Raw genomic sequence first — 12,674 nt, 5'->3', positions numbered from 1 at the left:
CTTGGTCACTGGCTGGGGCCACCCAAAAAGAAGGTGACCTCAGTTGCTACCTGGTTCTGTCACTAGGCAGGAACTGCCCAAGAAGAGCATGACCATAGCTTGAAAGGTGAAGTGGACCCAGAAGGAGCTGAGAGCTGGACAGCGAGTCTCTTCTTCAAGGGAGGTCTGAGCAGAGCATCTCCATGCCTGCTACAACTCCCCACGCAACGCCTAGCACAGTGGGCCACACACCTATTTTGGGTCCACCTGTTGAGAACCCACTAGAGGATGAGCCTTTGGTGGGCAAAGACTGGGTCTTTTTCTATCTTGCTATCTGCCAGCACTGCGATTTGCACACACTGCACAAACATTTGTTCTACTGCACATGAGCTGCTATAGTGTAGAAGGTGATATGAGTTGGGACCACCGAAATGTGAGGGTGTTCATTGTTGAAAACGCCGTGCTGACACTGGGTTCTGCCTCTGATACTCCTTTATATCGTGGACTTCAGTGAGAGAGGAACAGTTATTTCCACTTATTTCCATGTTGATTAAACCTCCATTGAGTTACCACTCTTGGCTGCACCCTGACTCCTCACTCACTTTCTGCATCCCTCCAGGGAAGGGGGAGTGAGTTTTTTTTTTTTTTAATTTTATTTATTTATTTATTTATTTTTGGCTGTGTTGGGTCTTCGTTTCTGTGCAAGGGCTTTCTCTAGTTGCGGCGAGCAGGGGCCACTCTTCATCGCGGTGCGCGGGCCTCTCACTATCACGGCCTCTCTTGCTGCAGAGCACAGGCTCCAGACGCGCAGGCTCAGTAGTTGTGGCTCACGGGCCTAGTTGCTCCGCGGCATGTGGGATTTTCCCAGACCAGGGCTCGAACCCGTGTCCCCTGCATTAGCAGGCAGATTCTCAACCACTGCGCCACCAGGGAAGCCCGGGAGTGAGTTTTGAGTGGTGAGTTTGGGAAAAAGAACCTGGCATGTGCTTTGGGCTCAGAGAGGCCTGTGCTTATCTAAGTGTCCCTGACAAGGGGAGTAGCATATCTAATATAGGAGATCAGAGTGTCTGCAAGTTCATTATTGCTGGGCACCTAGGTCACATTCTCCAAACAGCTTTATGAGATATAGAAGTAATTATTTTTATTGTCATCTGTCTTATTTCTATATCTAGTTCTCTGTTCCCACTTCCGGTAGGGGAGAAAAGGCGACTATTTATCAGATATCCCCAACACTCCAGAACAACACTGTAGTCCTGCTTCTGTGTACCTGGGTTTGCTTTTCTGTCCATAATTTGTATTAGTGCATTTAAAACAATTACAGGGACTTCCCTGGCTGTCCAGTGATTAAGACTCCGCGCTTGCAACACAGGGGAGGGGGGCGGGTTCGATCCCTGGTCCGGGAACTAAGATCCCACTTGCCACACGGCATGGCGAAAAAAACAAAACGAAACAAAAAACAAAAAACAAAAACACTTATTAAAAAAAAAAATTTCAAAGGAGGTTCTACTCTCCTGTGGTGCTTTCTCTAGTCACTAGTCATTTCAAACATTTTAATTCCTAGTTTAGAATGTAGGCAAGGAATTGATATTTTTAATGAAAGATATGTGAATATCCTCAGCCAAAGATGTATATGACTAAAGATATCTCTGATAAATCAATTAGAGATAAACTGGTAGTTATGACTTCCATCTACATTTTCTGGCAGATAGCAGTCACAAGTACCATTAACTCTCCAAGGGAAGGTGGTTCCCTCAGGCATGAAGCAGAAACCAGAGCGAATGGCTTACCTCCTTCTCTCTTGGGAGTCTTGTATTCCTAACTGCAAAATGCCATGGGAACTATTGAGCCACTATTTCAAATTCACAACTTTTAAAACATAAAAGATAGTATAAAATATTTCTTTTATAGTTTTGCCAGAGAAATAATTTGAATCTAAATCTAAATAAGCCTCTAGATCTATGTACCAGTTTTCAAGAAATGTGGGGATAGAAGAACCTGCTAGATGATGCAGTCAGTCAAATCCTGAATGGAAAATTCTACAGGAATAATGACCCCATTTTTTCAACAAATATATGGCATAAAAGAGCAGAGAAAATGGTTTATAGACTGACTGATATCAGTAGTGCAATATGTAGACTCTTTTTGGATTTTGATCCAAACCAAACAACCATAAAAAGATATTTTTGAGACTATTGAAGAAAATCAAATATAGATTTAGTACTGGTGATATCAAGGAATTATTTTTAATGTATTAGGTATAATAGTGGTATTGTGGTTCTGTCCTTTTTAAAAAACTTTATTTATTAAAAACACACCCTAGGACTTCCCTGGTGGCACAGTGGTTAAGAATCCGCCTGCCAACGCAGGGGACATGGGTTTGAGCTCTGGTCCGGGAAGATCCCACATGTTGCGGAGCAACTAAGCCCGTGCGCACAACTACTGAGCCTGCGCTCTAGAGCCTGTGAGCCGCAACTACTGAAGCCCGCGCGCCTAGAGCCCATGCTCCGCAATAAGAGAAGCCACCGCAATGAGAAGCCCGCGCACTGCAACGAAGACCCAACACAGCCAAAAAAAACCCAAAAAACCAAAAACACACCCTAAAATATTTATCAGTGAAATAATATAATGTCTAGGGTTTGCTTTAAAATATTCAGATATATTCATATATCATTTGTACAATTAAAAAATAAGTAAAAATGAGTCAGCTCTACCCACCACCAGAGCCTCCCATCAAGCCTCTTAGATAGCCTCAACCACCAGAGGGCAGACAGCAGAAGCAAGAAAAACTACAATCCTGCAGCCTGTGGACCAAAAACCACAGTTACAGAAAGATAGACAAGATGAAAAGGCAGAGGGCTATGTACCAGATGAAGGAACAAGAAAAAACCCCAGAAAAACAACTAAATGAAGTGGAGATAGGCAACCTTCCAGAAAAAGAATTCAGAATAATGATACAGAAGATGATCCAGGACCTCGGAATAAGAATGGAGGCAAAGATTGAGAAGATGCAAGAAATGATTAACAAAGACCTAGAAGAATTAAAGAACAAACAAACAGAGATGACCAATACAATAACTGAAATGAAAACTACACTAGAAGGAATCAATAGCAGAATAACTGAGGCAGAAGAACGGATAAGTGACCTGGAAGACAGAATGGTGGAATTCACTGCTGCGGAACAGACTAAAGAAAAAAGAATGAAAAGAAATGAAGACAGCCTAAGAGACCTCTGGGACAACATTACACGCAACAACATTCGCATTATAGGGGTCCCAGAAGGAGAAGAGAGAGAGAAAGGACCAGAGAAAATATTTGAAGAGATTATAGTCGAAAACTTCCCTAACATGGGAAAGGAAATAGCCACCCAAGTCCAGGAAGCGCAGAGAGTCCCATACAGAATAAACCCAAGGAGAAACACGCCGAGACACATAGTAATCAAAGTGGCAAAAATTAAAGACAAAGAAAAATTATTGAAAGCAGCAAGGGAAAAACGACAAATAACATACAAGGGAACTCCCATAAGGTTAACAGCTGATTTCTCAGCAGAAACTCTGCAAGCCAGAAGGGAGTGGCATGATATACTTAAAGTGATGAAAGGGAAGAACCTACAACCAAGATTACTCTACCCGGCAAGGATCTCATTTAGATTTGATGGAGAAATCAAAAGCTTTACAGACAAGCAAAAGCTAAGAGAATTCAGCACCACCAAACCAGCTCTACAACAAATGCTAAAGGAACTTCTCTAAGTGGGAAACACAAGAGAAGAAAAGGACCTACAAAAACAAACCCAAAACAATTAAGAAAATGGTCATAGGAACATACATATCGATAATTACCTTAAACGTGAATGGATTAAATGCCCCAACCAAAAGACATAGACTGGCTGAATGGATACAAAAACAAGACCCATATATATGCTGTCTACAAGAGACCCACTTTAGACCTAGGGACACATACAGACTGAAAGTGAGGGGATGGAAAAAGATATTCCATGCAAATGGAAATCAAAAGAAAGCTGGAGTAGCTATACTCATATCAGGTAAAATAGACTTTAAAATAAAGAATGTTACAAGAGACAAGGAAGGACACTACATAATGATCCAGGGATCAATCCAAGAAGAAGATATAACAATTATAAATATATATGCACCCAACATAGGAGCACCTCAATACATAAGGCAACTGCTAACAGCTATAAAAGAGGAAATCGACAGTAACACAATAATAGTGGGGGACTTTAACACCTCATTTACACCAATGGACAGATCATCCAGAATGAAAATAAATAAGGAAACAGAAGCTTTAAATGACACAATAGACCAGATAGATTTAATTGATATATATAGGACATTCCATCCAAAAACAGCAGATTACACGTTCTTCTCAAGTGCGCACGGAACATTCTCCAGGATAGATCACATCTTGGGTCACAAATCAAGCCTCAATAAATTTAAGAAAATTGAAATCATATCAAGCATCTTTTCTGACCACAACGCTATGAGATTAGAAATGAATTACAGGGAAAAAAACGTAAAAAAGACAAACACATGGAGGCTAAACAATACGTTACTAAATAACCAAGAGATCACTGAAGAAATCAAAGAGGAAATAAAAAAATACCTAGAGACAAATGACAATGAAAACACGACGACCCAAAACCTATGGGATGCAGCAAAAGCGGTTCTAAGAGGGAAGTTTATAGCTATACAAGCCTACCTAAAGAAACAAGAAAAATCTCAAGTAAACAATCTAACCTTACACCTAAAGAAACTAGAGAAAGAAGAACAAACAAAACCCAAAGTTAGCAGAAGGAAAGAAATCATAAAGATCAGAGCAGAAATAAATGAAATAGAAACAAAGAAAACAATAGCAAAGATCAATAAAACTAAAAGTTGGTTCTTTGAGAAGATAAACAAAATTGATAAGCCATTAGCCAGACTCATCAAGAAAAAGAGGGAGAGGACTCAAATCAATAAAATCAGAAATGAAAAAGGAGAAGTTACAACAGACACCGCAGAAATACAAAGTATCCTAAGAGACTACTACAAGCAACTTTATGCCAATAAAATGGACAACCTGGAAGAAATGGACAAATTCTTAGAAAGGTATAACCTTCCAAGACTGAATCAGGAAGAAACAGAAAATATGAACAGACCAATCACAAGTAATGAAATTGAAACTGTGATTAAAAATCTTCCAACAAACAAAAGTCCAGGACCAGATGGCTTCACAGGTGAATTCTATCAAACATTTAGAGAAGAGCTAACACCCATCCTTCTCAAACTCTTCCAAAAAATTGCAGAGGAAGGAACACTCCCAAACTCATTCTATGAAGCCACCATCACCCTGATACCAAAACCAGACAAAGACACTACAAAAAAAGAAAATTACAGACCAATATCACTGATGAATATAGATGCAAAAATCCTCAACAAAATACTAGCAAACAGAATCCAACAACACATTAAAAGGATCATACACCACGATCAAGTGGGATTTATCCCAGGGATGCAAGGATTCTTCAATATACGCAAATCAATCAATGTGATACACCATATTAACAAATTGAAGAATAAAAACCATATGATCATCTCAATAGATGCAGAAAAAGCTTTTGACAAAATTCAACACCCATTTATGATAAAAACTCTCCAGGAAGTGGGCATAGAGGGAAACTACCTCAACATAATAAAGGCCATATATGACAAACCCACAGCAAACATCATTCTCAATGGTGAAAAACTGAAACCATTTCCTCTAAGATCAGGAACGAGACAAGGATGTCCACTCTCACCACTATTATTCAACATAGTTCTGGAAGTCCTAGCCACGGCAATCAGAGAAGAAAAAGAAATAAAAGGAATACAAATTGGAAAAGAAGAAGTAAAACTGTCACTGTTTGCGGATGACATGATACTATACATAGAGAATCCTAAAACTGCCACCAGAAAACTGCTAGAGCTAATTAATGAATATGGTAAAGTTGCAGGATACAAAATTAATGCACAGAAATCTCTTGCATTCCTATACACTAATGATGAAAAATCTGAAAGAGAAATTATGGAAACACTCCCATTTACCATTGCAACAAAAAGAATAAAATACCTAGGAATAAACCTACCTAGGGAGACAAAAGACCTGTATGCAGAAAACTATAAGACACTGATGAAAGAAATTAAAGATGATACCAACAGATGGAGAGATATACCATGTTCTTGGATTGGAAGAATCAACATTGTGAAAATGAGTATACTACCCAAGCAATCTACAGATTCAATGCAATCCCTATCAAATTACCAATGGCATTTTTTACGGAGCTAGAACAAATCATCTTAAAATTTGTATGGAGACACAAAAGACCCCGAATAGCCAAAGCAGTCTTGAGGCAAAAAAATGGAGCTGGAGGAATCAGACTCCCTGACTTCAGACTATACTACAAAGCTACAGTAATCAAGACAATATGGTACTGGCACAAAAAACAGAAACATAGATCAATGGAACAAGATAGAAAGCCCAGAGATTAACCCACGCACCTATGGTCAACTAATCTATGACAAAGGAGGCAAAGATATACAATGGAGAAAAGACAGTCTCTTCAATAAGTGGTGCTGGGAAAACTGGACAGCTACATGTAAAAGAATGAAATTAGAATACTCCCTAACACCATACACAAAAATAAACTCAAAATGGATTAGAGACCTAAATATAAGACTGGACACTATAAAACTCTTAGAGGAAAACATAGGAAGAACACTCTTTGACATAAATCACAGCAAGATCTTTTTGGATCCACCTCCTAGAGTAATGGAAATAAAAACAAAAATAAACAAGTGGGACCTAATGAAACTTCAAAGCTTTTGCACAGCAAAGGAAACCATAAACAAGACGAAAAGACAACCCTCAGAATGGGAGAAAATATTTGCAAATGAATCAACGGACAAAGGATTAATCTCCAGAATATATAAACAGCTCATTCAGCTCAATATCAAAGAAACAAACACCCCAATCCAAAAATGGGCAGAAGACCTAAATAGACATTTCTCCAAAGAAGACATACAGACGGCCACGAAGCACATGAAAAGATGCTCAACATCACTAATTATTAGAGAAATGCAAATCAAAACTACAATGAGATATCACCTCACTCCTGTTAGAATGGGCATCATCAGAAAATCTACAAACAACAAATGCTGGAGAGGGTGTGGAGAAAAGGGAACCCTCTTGCACTGTTGGTGGGAATGTAAATTGATACAGCCACTATGGAGAACAATATGGAGGTTCCTTAAAAAACTAAAAATAGAATTACCATATGACCCAGCAATCCCACTACTGGACATATACCCAGAGAAAACCGTAATTCAAAAAGACACATGCACCCCAATGTTCATTGCAGCACTATTTACAATAGCCAGGTCATGGAAGCAACCTAAATGCCCATCAACAGACGAATGGATAAAGAAGAAGTGGTACATATATACAATGGAATATTACTCAGCCATAAAAAGGAACGAAATTGAGTCATTTGTTGAGACGTGGATGGATCTAGAGACTGTCATACAGAGTGAAGTAAGTCAGAAAGAGAAAAACAAATATCGTATATTAATGCATGTATGTGGAACCTAGAAAAATGGTACAGATGAGCCAGTTTGCAGGGCAGAAGTTGAGACACAAATGTAGAGAATGGACATATGGACACCAAGGGGGGAAAACTGCGGTGAGGTGGGGATGGTGGTGTGCTGAATTGGGCGATTGGGATTGACATGTATACACTGATGTGTATAAAATTGATGCCTAATGAGAACCTGCAGTATAAAACAACAAACAAAACAACTAATACTAAACTTTCGTTGGGTTATTTGTCTGGAAATATGTTAATATAAATGTTTCAGACATTACATGAAATTTCTAAAAATCTTATATTTGTATTTGTATGGAAATATGTATGGAAATATGTTAATATAAATGTTTCAGACATTACATGAAATTTCTAAAAATCTTATATTTGTATTTGTATGGAAATATGTTAATATAAATGTTTCAGACATTACATGAAATTTCTAAAAATCTTAAAAAAAAAAAGTAAAAATGCATTGCAAACAGTTTTCTATTACGGAATATTCATAAAATATCAAAGAAATTACAGAAATCCCATTTACTAAACTCTTGCCTTGTGCCAAGCAGAGAACAGCATCGACATGATCTCATTTATGTTCCAGACAACTCCAACAGGTAGGTGCTATTATCCCCACTCTACAGGCAACAAATTGAAGCTCAGATGGTTTCAGAGGTGGTGAAGTCAATATTCAATTTAGGACCAGCTCTTTTCAGGATAGTACAGCTCTTTCAGAAGAAAGCTTTGGGCAAATCCTTCCTAGAGATAGAAAAATAGACCAGCCATTTCCCAAATGTGTACGGAACATACCAACTGTTCCCTGGAAGTCTAATGGTTCTATAGAGCTTGGAACATAGCAGTCTATATCTTCTGGTTTGGGCTGCTCTGCCTGGAGCTCCCAATGAAGGGAGACCCTACTGGGCGGTTCTCGTTTAAGAGTGGTGACTGGTTGGACTAGGATGGATACTCAATAATCGAAACCAGCCAATAAACTGCCTGGCCAACTACCAAAGAGTCTCTCTTTCTCTTAAGCATTTAAACTGAAAAATTGAGAGGATGTAGTTAGTCAATCATAGATGCTGGAAATAAAATATTATGATGTTGAGGAACGGATCAGTGCAAGATGAATAAGCAAAGTAGGTAGAGTGAGACAAAGAGAATGAGGCAGATATAAAAGCAGAAGAAGCTGAGATGATGTGGCTCTAAGTCATACAGAGGGTCCTTGGTTCCTGGCCCACAAACTACTTTTGAATGTCCAAGAGGTGTTCTGTTATAATCTTACAATTCTCCCGTTCCCTTTTCACTTGAGTTAGTTTAAGTGGCAACCATTCTTTGTCAACAAAAGAGCCTTATTTAGAACAATTAGACATGGTGGTCATTTAAAGCCATCATCAGATTTTATATCCAGGATCATTTCGCATAGATTATTCCCCCCTTGCGGTCCTTTGAAAGTACAACTTTCGATTCTACTCAAGAGAGAGACTAGTCTATGTCCTATTCTTAAATTCGCCATCACTTTCTTGCCTCCACCTTTTCTTCATGCCTGATTCCAGAAGTCTCCATTCATCTGAAGCCTGTCCTTCCAAATTCCAGCTTATAAGTATCATCTTGAAGCTTTTGCTGATCAATCTAGGCCTCGATAATTCCCGTTCCTTCTCCCAACCTGTCTAATTTTACTCTTCTCGTGTTACGCTTACTCTGCACTACCTTGAATTGCTTGCTAGCTTTCCATGGACATGTCTTTTCTACCTGACTTTCTCATAAGTTCCTGAGGTCAGAAGCTTATATCTTCTCCTCTTCTCTTCTTTCTGTATTACTGAAAATGCACCAGGTCCCCTGTTCCGCTTACCACTTATTTCAAAGTAGAGGCTCAGCAAATACTTGCTAATCAATTAAGATTAATAATATGTGACTTGCAGATGTGTCTTTTATTTTCAACTTCTCATAAGAAAGTGACAGCAGATTCACTTTCGCACACCTAGTAAGAGTCATTCTTCCACAGACTGACCAATTCACTCCTCTGACAATATGGGGCCAAAGACAATTGCTTCCCACTTCTGAAAACATCCGTGCTTCATTTTTCTTATGCAAACACCGGAAAGGTCAAAAACATTCTCTGTGCAAGATTAACATGTCAAAGGGATTCTTGGCAAGTAGAAGTAGCTGGCTTCCACACCCAGGGTTGGAAACCTTTGCCCACAGAAAGGTATGTCTTTTATTCAAACACGGGCAGTCTGTTTAGTTTTAAGGATCCAGCATTTCAGCCCTTATTTGTTCATAATTACCTACCGAAGTCTGTAGGAATTGTTGAACAACAATATTTTAAAACCTCCATTACAATCCTAATGCACGCTACCTGGAGAGGACTGAGGTGAAGAGAAAACGAAATGAACTAAATGTTCTCTAGGGTAATTGACACATTGTCGGCATTTAAATTAGAATCCTAATACCTAATAAGATTTGACAAGACTATTAAACATTGGCTTTATTTTCTCCTGAGAATAACACCAAGAACTTTTCTGATGAAATGTGAGGCAATTATTAGCTGGTTTGTAAAATGACTATAGTCCAGAGCAATGGAGTCTTATCTCCTTTGAGCTATCATGCTGCAAATGGAGAGTTTGCTGGTCCTTGGTGCCCATCCAACCGTTATCTTTAGTTATGTAACAGATTACAGTCATCCTTTTCTGTTCTTCTCTCTGGGCCAAATAACTCCAATGCTCTTTTTCACTCCTTAATATACTTCAGTTTCCTCGGGTCTCTAATGTGAATTTGGAAGCAGAGAGACCTAGTTCCTAATGGTGATTCTACCCACTAGCTTTATGATCTTGGACAAATCACAGACTCCTTGCACCTCAGTATTCTCATCCCTGAACAGGACATAATTCCTGCAACCTTCAATGTAATAACTGATTCAAGCAAAAATAATAAAACCACTGAGGGAGAGGTTTTAGGGGAACAAGATATACACATAGTCTCAAAGAGTTTCCCCACAGATTACTATTTAATTACAAAGGGAAAATGCACCTTTATGTTGGGGAGGTCCAGAGGTCACCCCTCTAATCAAGTGGTCAAACCCAGGGCGAACTTCTCCATTAGGCAGGCACGGGTCTGGGGCCCATGATACCTTTAGAGGCTGAGGAAAATGTTTTAATTTCTTTTAAAATCAAGAAAAAAATGAACGTAATCCACCTTGGATTATATTTATCTTTGTGCCAATACAACTATAAAATATAATTTTTTATATGTTTTATGGAGAAAGGATCCCATAAAGGTAAAAGTGCAAAGGGCCCAGGAAATTCATAATGTGGCCCTGATCAAACTTAGCATCACTGATAGCAGGACAATCTGCAATGCTGTGCCTCCTATGCAATGCAATGGGAAGGACATAACATTGCCTACGCAGTGTTCTTGTTTCCAATTTTTAACCTGAATCTACTATGAAGAAACAATCAGACAAATCCACTTCTGGCACATTCTACAAGATAACTGGCTTGGATTCATCAAAACAGTCAACATCATTGTTTTAGAAGAATGTAGGGGAGCTACTATTCTACCTTAAAGGAGATTAAAGAGATATAACAAGTAATCTTTTTCACAATATGTCATATGTCAAAATATTATGTTATACACCTTAAACTTATACAATGTTATGTGTCAATTATATCATAATAAAACCGGAAAAAAAGAGATATAATAACCAAATGCAATGCATGTGCCTTGATTTGGTCCTGGATTTAGGGGGCAAAAAAAGCTATAAAAGACATTTTGGGAACAATGGAGGAAATTTGATCATGGATTACATATTACTTGGTATTAAGGAATTATTGTTAATTTCATTGGGTATGATAACAGCATTGGGGTTATGTAGGGGTTATGTGTATCCTTGTTCTTAGGAAATACACAAACATACTTAGAAGTGAAAGGTCAGGATGTTTGTACCTTACTTTCCAGAGTTCAGCAAAAAGAAACAAAACAAACAAACAAATATATATACTAGAGAGATATATAATTATTACATACTTTACATATATATATGCTACAAAGAGAGCAAGAACAAAATCTAGGAAATGTTCATTGTGGAATGTGGGTGGGTATTATACAAGAGTTCATAAACAGGTTGGGGAGAAAACTTACTCTAAAATATAGAATTTTTAAAAGATGAACAAGTAGTAAAATAATAATCTTAAAATAATGTGGTATATATTTTATTAACAGTAAATGCTGTTGTCATCGGAAAAACTTTATTATAATTATAATTTCAATGGGATTGAATGTGTCATATCTGATTAGCACCTCTACCAGGAATGAGGGAAGTGTCTTCTCTGTTATGTTCATATTGTTCTCTTGGAGTTGCAATTTTAGTATCATCTACAATCTGTGGGGTTTTGTTTTGCTCTGTTTGGTTTTGGCAGGAATATTTTTAAGCTAATGTTCATTTAGGGAGGTTAATTAAAACTAGATCATGCACAAGCAGATGTCAGTCTGTAATGCCTCTCCATTAGCTGAAAGTGCGGGGAAGAGTAAGGTCATTGTTGAGACTTGTACATGGCGGGAACCCCACTCCTGCTGCCTGAGCTGCACATGACAAGGGATCCTCTGACGTGGACTCAGTGACAGGGTGAGCCTCAATTTGGATACTACACAGTATTAACTTTTAATTCATTCTTATTTTTAAATAAAAATTAAAATAAGTAGAAGTGAACTCCACTTTGGGGTCCATTGTCCCAGAACACACTTTCTAGAAAATTTAGCTAAGGCTTGAGGGAGTTTTCTAAGGGTCTGCAGTGAAGACCTTCTTGTCTCCGGAAGAGGGGAGCTTAAAACTCAGACCAAGACAGAGGATCAAGATCCACGTTACAAAGTGTACTCATAATTTTTCTTTTTCTTATTTTCTTCAGAGAGATCCAGATACAGATCGTGGATCCACGCAGGACCACCTCTGAGTAAAATCCTGAAGTTACATCTTTGTGAATCAAAATTTCCCCTCCATTGTGTTCTCCCCCTGTAGGAGCCCGCTGTCTCCCTGCTTTGAGGAAGGGAGTGTGTATGAGTCATTTGCTCTTTAGTATGGATTCAAGTC

The 12,674-nt window shown here is 38.5% G+C and overlaps 1 protein-coding gene across 1 annotated transcript in view; it reads right to left on the bottom strand.

The window, feature by feature from the left end:
- Window positions 1-12,674, bottom strand: part of GRPR (gastrin releasing peptide receptor) — a 36,960-nt gene that overhangs the window by 3,343 nt on the left and 20,943 nt on the right. The window lies entirely within an intron of this gene.

The sequence above is a fragment of the Balaenoptera musculus genome, chromosome X (genome assembly GCF_009873245.2).
Source record: "Balaenoptera musculus isolate JJ_BM4_2016_0621 chromosome X, mBalMus1.pri.v3, whole genome shotgun sequence".
NCBI lineage: Eukaryota > Metazoa > Chordata > Mammalia > Artiodactyla > Balaenopteridae > Balaenoptera > Balaenoptera musculus.
The sequence above is the reverse complement of the archived record's forward strand: the minus strand, read 5'-3'. Positions and strand labels throughout refer to the sequence as shown.